At 37.3% G+C, this 17,084-nt stretch overlaps 1 long non-coding RNA gene across 1 annotated transcript in view; it reads left to right on the top strand.

The window, feature by feature from the left end:
• The window catches only part of LOC140001901 (uncharacterized), a 65,118-nt gene extending 48,483 nt beyond the window's left edge, over positions 1-16,635 (top strand). Inside the window, exons 2-3 of the long non-coding RNA XR_011807650.1 lie at positions 11,098-11,242; positions 16,459-16,635. This is a non-coding gene — a long non-coding RNA (uncharacterized lncRNA). The remainder of the gene's footprint in view (positions 1-11,097; positions 11,243-16,458) is intronic.
• Positions 16,636-17,084: the final 449 nt, after the last annotated feature.

Here is a 17,084-nt window from a genome sequence, read left to right as displayed (position 1 = left end):
CCACTCTATCATGGCAGCAGTGCTTCTGGCTCCTCCATACCCTACTGATTTGGCACTGTAAATCGTTGTGGGCTATTGCTGGAGGGGCCTCAGGTTTAAAATGACTTAGTGGGATGTCTCCTAAAATTTGTGGTAGTAATGACTGATGTAATTTTTCATACATGTCATCCCTAGAGAAAAATGACTGCTGTGTTGGTGTGCTGTTTTTATAGACAGTGACCGAGAGTGTTCCTTTCTGGGGGAGACCTCATGGGGTCTTCTCATGCTGGGCTGCAGAAGCATTTTGCAATGCTCTGTGGTGAGCCACAGCACTGATATACCCTTCACTTTGCATGGGTGTCATCAGTGTATGGTGTTGGGCTGCTGCAGCTGCCACCATACTGTTCTCCTGAAGTCTCTGTTCCATTCTGTAATAGACTTGATAAAACTTGGTTTGTCCACACCACAGACATCAGTGATCATGATCCTAAGCATACTCCATGGATGCTTCCCTTGTCTCATTTTGGACAAGTAAACAGAAAGGCAATTTGTACCAAAAGTGTTTGGAGGTTTTTTTTTTTCTTTTCATTTTTTTTTTTTTAATAATTATTTTTTAATTTTAAACTTGATTATATAAATGATATATGGTAATTTTTGATGTGTTGTTAATCTGATGTGTACCATAAGATAAAGGAAACTTTTGATCTTACACATACAACTTAGCAAGTCAACACGTGTCAGCTGAGCTGTGGTAGCTGCCCAATTTTTTGTTCTTTGCCTGTGGCAGCTATATAATGGTTCAATTTAGCTGGCCCTCCGAGAAAGCACCTGCAGAGATTTGGTATAATGTAGACTGTCCTGCCCCTTACAGAATCACAGAATTTCTAGGTTGGAAGAGACCTCAAGATCATCGAGTCCAACCTCTGACTTAATGCTAACAGTCCCCACTAAACCATATCCCTAAGCTCTACATCTAAACATCTTTTAAAGACCTCCAGGGATGGTGACTCCACCACTTCCCTGGGCAGCCTGTTCCAATGTCTAACAACCCTTTCGGTAAAGAAGTTCTTCCTAACATCTAACCTAAAACTCCCCTGGCGCAACTTAAGCCCATTCCCCCTCATCCTGTCACCAGGCACGTGGGAGAATAGACCAACCCCCACCTCTCTACAGCCTCCTTTAAGGTATCTGTAAAGAGCAATAAGGTCACCCCTGAGCCTCCTTTTCTCCAGGCTGAACAAGCCCAGCTCCCTCAGCTGCTCCTCGATATGACCACCACAGTTGACCACATACTTGTGGTACCCTGGGTTACAGTGTTTGCATTTGTGGGGGACATATGGAGAGCCAGATGGGAAGCTGTTCCCAGAGATGAAGCAGTGAACATCCACGAGATGAGCAACTTCTGGTACTGCTCACACCCTGGGGAAACTAATTGCCTCCCTTTGCCTGTATGATTGCTGGAGGACAATTTTACAATGATAGATAAGTTGTATATTTGTGGTCCCTGAAGTGATAGATTGGAGAGCCAAAGTCTGGGGAGTGTTGGGGCAATTGGTATGAGCTATAGGGGAATGAAGTCTGGTACTGCAGATTTGCAACCCATTTTAGGAGTTAAGACACACTGGTTTTGGAGGTATTTGCTTCAGAAAAGTGCCACACCCTGTCTGGGGTGCAAAGGGGGAAAAGAAAAGAGAATGAAGTAATAGACAAGGGAGTGACAGCAATTAAAAGGTTGCAACAGACACTTGTGCCTTAAGGGGCATGGATGGCATGAACAGGTCTGAGGAAGGGAAGGAAGGGAGTTAAAGGAGGTGCATACATTAATTTTATGTAAGAGCTGTGACTCTTAGCTTAAACCAGCAGCTGAAAAATTAGTAAGTTGAACAAAACTCAACTACCAACCTATTCCAAGGCACTTGTAAACACTAAAATTCAACAACAGCAGCAGCAACAACAACAAAAATCAGCATAATGTATAATCAAATAATGGTAATAATAAGAGTGTGGTGCTTCTTAATATTACAGGTGAAATACTTGTCTGAAAACAACCTCTGGTACTCACAAAATTAAAAATAGAAAAGTACATCTGTGTGATCATCTCTTTATGTTTCAGAAAACATTTGAAATAAAATTATAGAATACCTCTTGACAAATATGGCCAGTCACAGAAGAAACTATAGAAACCAGCACTAAAAATGTTAGGGATTTCATAATTGGATCATCACCACAGCAAATGTTGTATACTTTAGAACTGGATCTTATTATGAGACAAGGCTTCTTCAGAAAGTGTAACTGATCAATGCTCTAAAATAAAGTGAGAGTACTTTTAAACTAATTGATTTATGATCTATGTTGGACCTGTATTCTTCCTAAAATTCTGTTTTGTGAACAAAGTAGGAATTACTTTTTCAAACAGAACGTTATTTCTAATTGGAAGTTTAATATCATTTTATAAGTTGAATTCCATTTTTGAAACGTGATACTTCTGATCTGAAGATCAGAAGAATGTCACCCCTCTCTATTAGCAGAACTTTCAGGACAATGTGTTACAGAGTTGTTTTCTAAGCACCAAATTTTATCTTTCAAGTCATATATTCTCCAGGAGTTAAAGAAGGTGTGTGTGGGAAAAATAACACTTGAGGCACAGCTCTAGTTGATACACATAGGGATGAAGAAGGTGAAAAGCTACTCCTTTCTCCACTCTTTAGGTTACTTGGAGGCTGAGATGCCTAACATTCCCCGTCCTGTGTGTTGTTCTGGTTATCATCTCTTCAAGAGCCCACAGGACACTCTTGTGTGCAGAAGGTGATGGACCTGGGACAGAAGGAGCTGTTGGTTGGCTCCTGAGTTTCTTGATGCATTTGAAAAGTTGGTTTGACCATACTGGAGTAATTAGTGGGACTTGGCATTTCTGTGTGTGCTTAACTACAGATTTATGCATGGTAAAGCTCACCACTGTCCAAATGTACCTGTAGGGCCTCAGCTAAAGCCTTTGAAGTCAATATCAGTCTGAAATGAATGAGAGGTGGATCATGCCCTTAAACAAATACTTCCGGAAGGCCCACTGTGCATAAAGAGAAATATTTTCTAGCTAAGCTGACATTTTAAATAGTTTTTTGGCTCCAGGCCTTAAAGGAAATGAGACAACTCTCTTTTCACTTATTTTTAATGATGCAAAAAAATAAATTTAATCTTCTTTCTATTTTAAAGTGACTATTTATTTATTTATTTATTTTCCCACAGACTTTTCCATAAACTCTCCTCAACAACAAAAAATACCCCAAATCCACTGATGGAAGCATCAGAAAGTATTGACCTAAAATGTATTTTAAAGTTCTATGTCTGGAAAACAGGGGAAAAAATTAAACTCTTTTGCAACCACAAGAACCTTTTTTTCACTGTATGCCAGTCTGTGGGTGTTTGTGTGTGTCAGAGCTCGTCAGGTAGTTATTCGGATTATATTTTCCATCCGTGCTTATGAATCACTCAGAAATGGATCCAGATTTCTGCTGTTGCTTCGTTATTTGTAAGTATAAATACAATAATTTGGATGATTAATTTTCAGACTATGGAATGTCCATAAACCGATTGCTGTAGCATGTCACTGCTGGCTGTTCACATAAGGTGATTGATTAACTATATTACAGTGTAAGCTTTCAGCTTCCCTTTTGGAGAACTAAAACTTTAAAGAAGTCTGAACAATAAATATAAAATCAGATCATCCAGAATGTAACAACAGCTGAAGGATCTGACTTTGAATCCCTGTTGTTAGTCTTCATCCAATCGGAAGGATTGTCAGTTTACCATATAGTATTTATTTATTTATTTATTTTTGGTACAATTTATTTAACAACTTGAGCTAGCATGTGCATTCAGAATTTCTGGAAAAAAAGTAATATATGTGTGTGTGCTTTTTGTTCTGTTATACTGGCTGTATTATAATGAATTATTGCTAGTCTTACGATACTGTAAAATAAATGGCACTATTAAAACTTTTGGGAGATGGATACCGAAGGACCTTTGGAGGAGGTTCGTCTTTGCATGCCCAGCCTTTATGTATTCTTAACACCTGGGTGATGCCTGAGGCATGCCAGCCAATAATTATATACCTTCATATTTCTTTCCTGACAGTCTGTCATCATTAGTTTTAACTATGAGTTAAAGAGAGATTCTTCATGTCTACCCCTTCTCCCTGTCCCAAATTGTGCAGTATCTCCTGCAAAATCATATTTATTTCACCAGCAGGTTACATAATGGGGTTAATTACAACTGTTGCATAAAAAAGAAGAGAATAATACAGACCTGAATCTTCAGAACTACTTAAGTGACAGCTGCAGAACAGATTATATGAGTAAATGTATTGCAGAAAGTAGTTTTCAATTAAAATCTTTTAAATTAAATTCCTAATGACCATTAAGTCAACTATTTAGATCTTACCTTATATCAGGACCATTATGGCTTGCACCTCAGAGAAAGCAATGGTCTATCTTAAAAAAGAATTTGCATGTAATTCACGCATGGTCACATTAGCAGTGGGCTTTCTGTGAGAAACAAGGAAGCATAAAACACCTGTGTGTCTGTAATACATGGAAGTTGGGTTGGAAATGGGAAGTTCAGGTCTTCACATAAATCTAGAGTTGAAAGACAAGCAATCAGTAGGTCATCTAGTCCAATCGCTTGTATAGTATGAGTAGGATCCTCTGTAATGAGCTCTGTAATAATCATTTGTTGTTAATTGGTGTATATGTTGCATTTGACTTATGTAGCTCTTAAAGAAAAGCTTCCAATCTTTACGTGAAGACATTAAGATGTGGGAAACTACATGTCCATTGGTCATTGCTCCAGGGATTAATCACTCTTGTAGTTAACATCCAGATCATTTTCACATATTAATTTCCTTGTGCTTAGATTTCGCTTGGTGATTTTTGATCTGTGTTTCCTGATTTATGAAAATTTCTTTTATGATCATTATTTTCTTGACATATATGTCTTGCCACATTTTATATGGTGCAAGCAAACCACCTCTCACTATTTTTTTTGAGAAGTCGGGCAGATTCCTTATTCTATCTGTGCAGGGAATTTTTATTTATTTATTTTTATCTCTCAAATAATTAGAGTGACACTTTCTGTGCACATTTAGCATCTTTCTTGAAACAAGAATGCTAAAGCTGGAGGGCATGCTCCCATTAGCTTTACCAGTGCTATATGGCTAGCTAAAATCATCTTGGACTTTTCCTACTTATAGCTCTTTGTCTATCTGAGGATGACAAAAGTCTCTTTTGCTAAATCACCATAGTGGAAGCTTACCTTCATACATCTATGTACTTAGATGTACTGGCTTTTCTGAAAGTAATTTTCCCCACCCTCAACTGGATGTAGTTTCTTAGGCTGTGGTTATGATCAAATTATTATTATTTTTTTTAATAGATATATAACTTTGCAGATGGCTTTTTGAAGTCTGTGAGACATTCTCCTCAAATAATCAAATTTATCTATCTATCTATTTATTTATTTATTTTTATGACTGGTGGTAGTATTCATAGTTTTTATCTTTTAATTCTTTGTGATGTAAGTCCTACATGATTTTTTTCATTAATCTATTGTGGATTAATACCAGGTTCCCTGGTCCCTAGTAACACAGGTCATCCACTTGCGCTTCTATTGAGAGCTTTCACAAGATTAATGCTCTCTAGGCATCTGAATCTTTCTGCTATTGCAAGATGCACTGGAGATGAATATCAGCAAGAAGAGGTTTTCGGCTAATTCTCATGGAATTCTTGGCTGAGAATTTTCTGAATCTTCTGTTTTTAAGATATTTATCTTTTGTGGATGTTGTTCAACATCCTTCTTAATTACTTACAGACTGCAAAGTACTGCATTGCCCTGCAGTCTCATGCATCATCCTTTTTATTGCCTCAGCAGTTGCTTTTCGCAGTGACCAGGCCTTAGCTCTGGTTTAGGCAGTTTCAATGTACACGCTAATTCATTTCAGTTAAGATTCGTAAAAGCTATGGGAATTGTCTGTCTGCTGACTTGCAGGTGTGATTTTCATTCATTTCAGCAGCACTTGTGGCAAATGCAGTAAATAACTTGTAGAAGGAGATAATCGATAAGTTGGCTGAATGAAAGAGATCTCTTACTCACTACAGATCTTACCTTGTTCTGATGGGATTTGCAGGTATACATGTAGTCTGAACACAATAGTCAAATCATAAACATGTTTGTGAATGACTGTACACTTGATGCATATATTATACAACAACCACTGCTATCAGTGTCTTTAAGAAAGATAGTCATGTACAGCACGATTTTAATTAGTGTAACACAGTTAAATGCGATTCCTAAAATTAGAGCTAATCATGATTTCACTGGAAAGCAACAGATAGATTTAGTAATTACTACTGAAAACAGCCCACAGCATGTTCAGGAGAGAGCAAAGTAGTACAAATCTATAGAAAAGTATTTTCTAGTAGTATTTGTAATGTTTCTAAATTTGTTTGTAAGACTAGAAGCATGCATGTGCTTTAAGTGTCATGCTGTTTAGAAACAATGATGTCTGACTGCCATAAACATATTTTCTTGAAGTATGCAGATAACAGTTAAATTGCCGTTTGTTGAACAAATGACTCAACCAAAATGATAAGAATTGACATTACTTTAGTTACTATTTTAAATGCACCATCTGTTATAAACACAAGAAATACCTCTTTGGTGGAAAGAAACTCTGAAGAACAGAAAAAGATATGAGGAAAACACATTCAAATTAATGAAAACCACAGAAAAAATAATCCAGATAGAGGCACTTTTCAGAGAAAGGATATACTTTTTGGCTCTGATTAACACAGCAACGACTCATACAGGTTATGCAAAATATTGTATCAAAGCATTCTGTAATAGCAGAGGAAACAGTACGTAGTGGTAACCATAAATGTGCATGAATACAAACAAACTTATGCATAGCCACATGTACAGAATATCAAAAAATAGCAGTCCTAAACATTACTTACTTCAGCTCAGTGCTTGGAAAATATTTTGTCCAAGATGCACTGAAATTTGCTGGGCAACTTTATACAGATTATCCCCTGTTCTGACATGTTTTATGAAAAGAACACAGGAAATTGTATGTATCTTCTTCATGCCAACAGCCAGAAAGGACAAAAGACTCAACTTGCAGCTTGAAAAACCTCAGAAATGTAGAAACAAATGACATTCCATTATCCATTACATATACTTTCTGTGCTTAACAGTCTATATTAGAAATAGCATGTTAGCAAATATTGGCATGTTATCTCTTTCTTGACAGACTTTAGAAAAGTTTTCTTCAATTATTTTGCATACAAAGTTGATGAATAAAACTAAAATAAATGTTAACACAGCAGCTCCTATATTGAAAGTGATTTACATATGATTGAGTTAATTTTATCCCCAAATAAAATCATCTAGTAATAGTATCAAGCCCTAATGTCCAGATATCAAAAGAGGTGTTTACAAACTATTAATCAGAAAATGAAGTTTATTTATTCACACTGTATTTCATGACCAAGAAACAACTCTGTAAGTTATAAAATAGCACATAATATATAAAGAAAGAAATAATTTAAAAAAATAAAATAAGCATTAATCAGGAATATGAATAACAGTTAATATGAATAAGAAAATTTAAAACTGCATGTTCTCGGTATCATTGTAGTACCTATTGCCAGTTGCTTTAAGGAAAACAGAGAGGATATTATACCAGAAAGGCATATACAAGAGTCTGGAAAAAAGTAAATGAGGCTTAAAAATATGAACCCAGATCCAATGAGACTATCAGCTGTGTGCTTCTCCTAGACAAAATATAACAATGGCTAAAATGTCACGTGGCAAAATGGGAATGTGAAGAAGTGACACTGAAGTTGTCATGGCCTCCACACGGTGGTTTCCAGATTAACCCACTGCCCATTACCTTTTTCCCCTTTGGAGCCTGTCTTATCCTGAAAATATTGCAGTGGGTTCATGGGGTAAATGGAGAATAAAAACAATGAATATACTACAGTGTGTGTTGTATACTGCCATACATTTTTTATTCTGTTTTCTCAGCATGTGCATTGGGCATAGTGCTCTCCAGATGCACAGTGCTGTAATGGGGAAGATGCACAGTGCTATGATGGGGAGATATCTGAAAAATTCCTGAAGCTATGGTGGCCTTGATGACAACCATCTAGTCCCAGATTGCCCTAAGAAAGTGTCACTGAGGCCAGAAATCAGATATATTAGATAGAACAGGAGCACAAGATTTGCTAACAATCATCTTGGTTTGGTGGAAGTAAATATTTCTAAAAAGTATTGGAGTTACTTTTTTTTTTTTTTTTTTTTTTTTTTTTTTTTTTTTTTTCTGTGTGTGGCCTACACAGTTCAATCAATTCTCTGGAAGAAAATCTATTAAGAAAAGGATGTAAGAAGTATATAGAAATTTTGCAGATGAAACTAAGACTTGTGACTTGTTAATTCAGGGTGAATTACTCAGTTTGAACTGGACAACTTTGTTAACTTTGGGACAACCAAGTAATATGATTGATGGATTTTAATGTAAACAGAAACAGACAAAAATTGAAAATATGTGTAGTTCATGGCTACTTCCTCTTCATGAACAGGTATTTTTAAAACACCCGTAACTAGTCACTCATGAGGAGGGCATAGGAAGGGGGTGGGATCCTATATCTTTCTCCAATCTCCCTTCCGGTTCAGCCAGCATTTCTGGGTCTGAGGCATGTAACAGTATAATCTGCGGTATGATGCAAATAACTTCAGTTGTATGTCTGGTTTCATGCAGGTGGGTAGACTAGAAAACGTAAGTATTGTGACAGTGTAAATGGTACTTAGCAACAACTGTCCTTTCTGTTCTAACATGCATAAAAGTTTCCAAAATAACCCTCTAAAAAAGAACATAATATATCAGACTTAAGTATATCATTCAGCTTAGCTTCTTCAAGGTAAATTTTATCAAGGTATGTTCAAATTTCTGGGTTTCCTGGGAAGCACATGAGATGGAAAATAATGTCTGTTTTTAACTGGAGGAATACTTTTAGGTGAGAATAAAGTCAGAATTGCAGAAGCCCAACTGTTACTGGCCAGACTGTGGGAAAGCTCTGACTTTTCTAAAAGATTGTGTCCAGCCACAAGGAAGATCTCGCTGGGACTAAAGACAGGTTTTATGAAGGATCAAAACTGATTAGCCAGAACAAGATAATTCTTTGTACAGAGGGATCACTGGTCTGTCAGGTGATCTATATTAACTAAGAGGTTTTGAAAGCAAATCTCCATGTCCGTCCCCCTCCCCCCCCCTGATGCCACTGTGTCCTTGCAGGGCAAGGTACCCCCCTCATTTGCCTTTTAGATCAGAAACAGCCAATGACGCCTAGTTTCCTCAAATTCCTTGCCATGCTCAAGAAAGTATTTTTTCTGCTTGGCAACCTGAGGAAGGTCTGCTCCCTTCTGTGTAGAGGAGATTCCTTACTTGTGCCAAATCTTTCATCCTTCTTCAGACTCCTGTGTTATGTTCACATTCTTGCTCATGCCCTAGAAGCATCTCATGCTGAACATGTCCAGGATGTTGTCCTGTTCTCCCTCCAGAGTGTTTCCCGAGATACACAGTACAGCTACCAGCATTTATTATGTCAACAAGGTACAATAAACAATAGTCACAGAACAAACAGAAACCAAACTCGCTAACTTCTTGTACCAATGCTTACAAAGAGATTGAGAATTTTTGTAAAATTATTCTTATAAGACCCCAACATTTAGTGCAAGTTATTGCAACAGAAAAGAGATACTATTCTTATGTTACATATGTAATATATTTCATAGATTTAGTTCCAGCTGTCCAGACATGCTGCATCATGTCTCAGAAGAAAAGGTATTCCAAAGAGACTGCAGCTAGAAATATTTCATCTGTTAAAGCAAAAAAGGAAGCAAGATGAAAAGTGAAAGTGCTGAAAACAACTGACCAAATTAATACATAAGAAAACAAATGTGGTACGTGAATGTGAAAACAAACAAATAAAAAGATACTGCAGTATAAAGATCCAGCAAAATATTGCAGGCACTGTTTTAAAAGCAGTTGCATTTCTCAATGTGAAATATTTTCCACAATTCATATAACAATTTGCATTTTATTAAATTCTAACACTTTTGTTGCGTAGCAGAAATACGAAATATAGAGGATTTACAGAAAATACAACCCTAATTTATAAATGTCATTCTTGTCCATAGAAGAAATAAAAATTTACCTGAGAAAGGTACATAGGGACTATGCACCTTTAGGATATATATAGGGACTATAGGGACTCTTTAAGGATTTTTGAAGAAAGAACTCTAAACTCAAGCACTTCTGGGATGTAATGGGTAAATCCTAGGAATACTCTCCACTCTTACTGGCAGGAAATCATGCTTTCTGTTGTGCAGACTCTGGTGTTCTGCACAACAGAACACAATGATGCTGACAGATTTCATCCTTTGGCCAGTCATGTCAGTGGTTATCAGAGTCTCATTATAGTTGTCTTCTACAGAGCAGAAGGTGAATAGGGCCCTTATATATTCTCTTTAGATTTCATCATTTTTCTTCCTATACATCCTTCATAGCACATGGGAGATTTGCACCATATTCCCGTTCTGTACTTCTGTGATTTTTAATCTCCTATGTGTTTCTGTTGATGTGTGGAATTTGTTGCTTTGTGAGTTGAGAGGGATTTGTTCATTCATCTATTTGGGTTGTGCACAACTGGGGTGTGCTGGGGTCATTGCTGTTTTGTTTGCATTTCCATGCTACATAGCCCTGATAGAAACAGAGGGCCCAGACCCTCCCCAGAACTGTCCACTGTCCGCTAACGCTGGGGAGAGTGGTGGTGGCGGGGGTGTCACAGGTTCCTGAGGGCTGTTCCTCTCCCCTGGTTGTCAGCCAGTGCTGCTAGAGACTAAATAGATTGAAGACTGGGCTACAACCTTGCCAAAGCAATAGTTGAATACAGAGGTTGTCCTCATTCACTTCATTTTGAAAAGTTACCTTTCTGAGTAATCATCCCCACTGGTGGGTGAGGAGTTATTTCTCCATTTAGGTGGCATTTTATTTTTGCCTTGCAGCTTGCCTGTTAGGCACTCAACCTACAGAGGGACAACACCTGACCTAAGTGGCACTGGATGTTGCAGCATGGTGTGAGAACTCTGATGGCTTCCATGGGCAAAGAAGGAGAACATCAGTCATGTGGATGCCAGAACCTAACAGGAGGTAAGTTTGTGACATGCTGACACATGTGGACACTGCTTCTTTTCTCACTGCAGATGAAGGGATGGACAGCCTGGGCAGCTGCCTGTTCATCATAAACCCAAAGCCAGAAGGTACCTTACCTCCTCACCATCACTGCCTGCTTGCAATCTGATGTAAGCTCTGGAGAGCTGCCTGGGGCTAAACATGGCACAAGCTTGTACTCAGTCTGAAGAGGACAGTAGTTAGTGAAAACATCTCGGCCACTAAAATAACTAGTATAGTAACTGGAAGAGAATTGGTGGATTGGATGGTTGATAAATTTAAATGGAAAGGTTAAAAAAAATCTGTTTTTTTTTTCCTAAATACTGTTAGGGGTTATAAATCATGTAGTAATTATACAGATTAGTTATGACAAAGGAGTGTAGTCCAGAAGTAGGAAAATTGATAGTTAAGGATATGGTTAGTTTTTACTGCACTGCACCAAAAAAGGCCATTGCAACATAAATGCCAAGTGAATTCTCTAAAACTTGCAGCTGTTTTCATGATGTTGGTGTTGCTCAGTACCTGCACATAAAAAGCAAAGGCTAAATAATGCTTGTATCCTGACCTTTGTAGTGCTTTTGGTGAGTTCTGCAGATGTTATATGGCACTAACTATGGCAGACAATTAACAAACTCATTTGAAGTTTTCAATTTAAAACTATAGTTGCCATGAATCACCCCTTAACATATACCTACCTTTGTTACATTTTCAATGTAGGTCTTAATTGTTTAAATATTTGCAGAAAACCAGTTTATTTTTAGAAATATCATGTCAGCCTGAAGGCATATTTTGTGACTATCACTCCATTACTTTTTCAGATACCAAGGTCTCCTCAGGAATAGCAAATAAGCTCCATTACTCAGCTAGAATTAATAGAAAACATATACATATATATATATATATATATTTTAAAACACCTCTTCATGGAAATATCCTGACATAACTCAAAATCCAAGAAAAATATTCTTATCATTCTGAAACCTCGTGAATATTCTCTTCTGTAATATGTCATGTTGGTTAACAAAATTTGTAGCTGGCATCTTCCTATGACATCTTGTTAACTGACATTTTTCCTAATATAAAATGGCACATGTACAGAATCTGTAAATACCCATGATAACCAAGTAGATTGAAAAATTATCATATCAACACTTCACCTTTCAATACTTCTTCTGGATGATCATGTTTGAAAGCCAGAAAATAGCAAAAGACTTGTCTTTTATCCTATTGACTCTTACCGCTACAATTAGTTTAATAATAAAATACTGTCAGATTTAACTTGAAAGTTCTGAGCTACTGTCTTGAATAAAATGATTTTTTTTGGGGAAAAAAAACAAAACAAAAACACAACGAGGATAGGATCAATGAGGCATACTTGAGATTTCAAAAATAGTATTGTGCTTCAAGAAGCATTAAAATATGTTTAGACTAACTGTGAATCAACATTGTAAAAACTGAATACTTGTTGCTAAAGTCTTTGATGTAGTCTGAGCTATTCAAGCCAACACTGAACAAAGTTTTCACATGTGAAATGAGGCAGGAGTTTTTTTTTTTTTTTTTTTTTTTTAAATCCAAATAAAAATAAAATACTATTGATGTGTTTGTTTCAGCAAAGTTTTCCTCAGGGCTTAGGTATAGTTTCTTGTCTAGTAAGGGAGGTGAAAAAAAGTCAAATCCTGTAATAATCCAGGTAAGGAACTACATCTGGAAAGCGTGCAAGAAAAATAATATTCTATGGTTTTATCCTGGGATAAAATATAGGGGATGATGTAACGCCACCCACTTAGACTGAAGATGTATCTGTTCTTTCTTATACTAGGGAATCAAATATATATTTTGCAATTAATGGATAAATTACTTTAATTGCTTTTTTTTTTTTTTTTTTTTTTTTTTTTTCCCTGCAAAAGGGGGCAAGAACTTAAACATTTCTCTGACTCTTGAAATTTATGAACTTATACACACAAGCACTACTGGTCAAATTACCAAACAACATTTAAAAAACAGTGGTACCAGGCAAAAATACTTTCTTGGTGAGAAAACACAAGGTGGTCATCATTACCAACAGCCCTGGGTCAAAGTAGCCAATACAACTGCTGCATGCAGCAAAAAGACTGCTTAAGTGTCAGCTTAAAAGGTAAAGATAGTCTGTTGACCTAAGCATTTCTAAAGTTTAAATAGAAATCATTCCAATTAGATAAAACAGCACTAATAACAGACGTGTTACAAATTATTTTTTGAATGGAATCTTATCTTCAAGACATATAATAATTATAAATATTTTGAATAGTTTGAAGAGACCGTTTTATTCCATTGTTAAAGCAAGTTAAATGAAAGATGAGACCAAACTGAATGATGTAATTCTTGAAGCCCTCGGTTCTCAAGTCTGATTTATACATATGTTGCAAATCAGCTAAATTGGAAAGGAGAAAGATAAGAATTTATAGACGATTCTGTCTTCTGCCCTTTTGCCAGATACCATGGTCAGTAACCAGCAGGGATCCTTAGTGCTCCTAAGCATTTTCAGTTTCCTACTCTAGGAAGGGTTACTTCAAAGCTCCTAATCTTCTGCATTTATTTTTTACGGCAAAAAAAATACAGATGGCAGTTACCGGAAGGATATGAATTACTCTTGGAAAGGATTGGGAAGCACAAATTTAGGAGTTAGGAAAGTGGTTTGACAAGTCTGGAAGATGGAAATAGGAAGGAAAAGGTGAAATATTATTTCAGCAATAGTGTTAGAAACAGCAAACAGCATTTTTTTTTTTTTTTTTTTTTTAATGGAGGATGTTGATATCTTCCTTACCTTTCTGTCTCATTTTAGAAAGATTTTTACTCTGAAGTTTTCACTAAAGTCACACAGTCACAAGCCCTATGAGAGAAATGTCATTGGGCTGTGCTACAGCAGTTTTCTCTTGTGCCGCTTATTTTTTTGCCTGGAAGCACAGGAGATAAAAGACTAACCTTAAGACGATAGTGCAAGTCAATAGTAAGGTCCTGAATGAAGTGGGAGACACAGTGCTTACAGTCCCTGCTGGACAGCAGTCAATATCAGACATCACACTTAAACTGTCACAATTTGACCTGACAATCCTTTTTCAGAAGGACCAGAAATAGAGCTAGCCAAGTTACCTTGCATTTCTGAAGAAGGTCAGGTGCAGGTCACTGGCAGTTGGAAGCGTGTGCTAAGGATGTCTGGTATAAGCATGAACATTTCTAGCTTGCATAAACATAAATGTTAAGATGCATTAGGAATTGTTACTGCATAGTTGGAACAGGAGCACAGTTAAAAGATCTTTATAAGGAACAAAGAGAGATGTTTTCTCTGTTCATGTGAAAAAAAAAAATTACTGGAAGAAAAAAAAAAAAAGGAGACTTATATAGTCAGCAATATATGTTCTAAAAATGCAATTTCCGGATTAATAACAAAGACACTGTTCTAGTTCACTAGTTCCTTTAGGACGTGCGCTTTTGACCCATGCAACATATTGTGCCCCATGGCTCTTAGCTGAACTGTGACTTAACTGTGCCTATTTTTTTTAAATGTGTGATGTCTATTAAAACTAGCTGGTGCTTGTACCAGCACCCCAGTGGAAATGAAAGAGATGTCTCAGTGGACTGTCCATTGGTTAAATATTAAAGGATCAAACTTTAATATTTAAGTGTGTATGTAGTATATTATATAAAACAAATTCCCATCTGAATATTTAAAATTTTTACTTTAATCTCAGGAAACCCAGCATTTCCACCCCTTAACTCTAATTAACCAGATAAAACAGTATTTCAAGAATACATCTCCTATGAAAAGAGTCAGGTTTTTCTGTGATTATATATATCTTTGCTCCAAGGCACTTATTAATTTGCTTAAAAGTCCATGCATCATTTCACAGATTGTTTTAGCACTTGTCATCTTATCAGTCCACGTCTGAGTAAGGCACACTTGAAAAAAATGGAGTGAAAGATTAAGTATTCCTGCATGCTCTACATTATAAATATAACTGTCTTCATTTTATAAATGAGTTACCATAAAAACAGAGCAGCAGAGGAGGGTGAGAGGTGATGGAGCACAGTGAAAGATGGTGGGCCTGACAAATACAGCTGGGGAGAGAGTCAGAGGCAGCAGCCAGATAGACAGAGTGGGAAATCTCTTATTCCCCTGCAGTTGAAATACTTCTTCACTCAGCTATTTTGTGTTTCATGTGCCAGGGAACAGGAGGAATGGGTGGTCTGAAAGGGCAAGAGGTGGCAGTGGGACAGAAGAGGCATTGCCCCAACAGTGAGGGCTGCCCTACCAAGGTGAGCAGAGTGATGGGGACAGCAATCTGCCAACCCCATCACCCTGATAACCCCATGTGGTGAAGCAGGTTCAAGGATAGGGCAAGGGTGTCCTCTCCTTGAAGTATCACAGTAAGATGGAAACAGAAAAGCAAGGTCCTCAAGGTGAGCGAAACTGAGGCCCAGCTCTCCAAAATATTTCTTCACCATCTTGATATGCAACATTGAAATCATCAAAATCTCTGCCAAGCTACCCTTTGATTGGTTGAGTGTTTAAGACTTGTAGTTGGGCCAACGACAACACACAGCTGAAATGCTGAGGCCAACCTGTGAGTGAACCCTGCCTCAGCCCACACCTGGGTTTTTGGTTAGATCTAAGTCTAGTCTGTATGGCAAGGGCTTGAATTTCACCTTCCTACATGTCAAGTCAGTCCTCTAATCACAGGTTGTCTGCTCACTGTCTTCTCTCAACATGGAATAGTTCACAGACAGTGGAAGAGCCTCAACAGGAGACCTGGCAGGTCTGCAAAGACTGTGGAGAGGTACATGATCATGAGCAAACTGGCTCCAGAAACAACATGCTTGCATCATAACTGCATTTCACTTAGGTGAATCAGCCTTGTGTACTTAGATGACTGTTTGGGGTCTGGGTCACATCCACCTTTTTACTTATTGGTTTCTATGTCATGGGATCAGGCATATTTCATCCATTGTCACTGAGATACAGCCATCAAAGATACAGCCTTACACACCAAAGTGTCCAGAATGAAGGCGGGAAAAAAAAAGCATTTAGGAACCTTAGAGACTGTGCAGAGGCATATGAAGTAAGCGTATGCCTACTTCCAATTCTTTATTCTTCAGCTGTGGCTGAATTAGGGAGATACTTGCTCAGCTGATTTCTGATTTTTTTTTTTTTTTGTCAGGCCTTCACTCTTGCCGTTCATTGCCTGGGAAATTGTTTTTGGGCTGAGTAATCCATGAGGATACAGGGGGAAAAATGTTGGCTTTGCAACATTTACGTGCCTTTGAGAATCTGGGCCCAAAGGCTTAATCCTACATCATCAAAGTCAGTAGAAACTTCCTGAAGTTAGAATGGGAAATTGAGGTAAGAATGTGAATATGCTCTTTTATAATTCCTTTTTCATAATTTCTGTTGATAAAAAGACTCAGAGTAGTAATTCTTCTTTGATGCTTCTGCTGTAAAATCAAAGTTCAAAGGGGCTGGTTTGGCTCTGTACAATGCTCTGACATTTTATCCTTGTTCTTCAGCTGCACAATCATAGGAGCAAATTGAACAATAGAGAAAATTGAAAATAAATGTCATGAAAATCTTATTAATTTCACTGGGTGCTTGGCTTATCATAGAAACTTAGCTGAGGAATCAAAATTAATCAGTTTGAGTGAAAGAGTGGAGTGCAGGTGGAGGTATGGAGAGGAGGAAAGGGCAAAATGGAAACAGAGGAAAATAGAGAGGAAGGGATGCAATATAATAACACTTCTTTTTAGTTGGGAAGAAGAATTTTGCTCTGAAAAAGACAGGATGAATCTT

Source organism: Anas platyrhynchos, chromosome 2, assembly GCF_047663525.1.
Source record: "Anas platyrhynchos isolate ZD024472 breed Pekin duck chromosome 2, IASCAAS_PekinDuck_T2T, whole genome shotgun sequence".
Lineage (NCBI taxonomy): Eukaryota > Metazoa > Chordata > Aves > Anseriformes > Anatidae > Anas > Anas platyrhynchos.
Note: the sequence above shows the minus strand (reverse complement) of the source record. Positions and strands in the feature narration are given on the sequence as shown.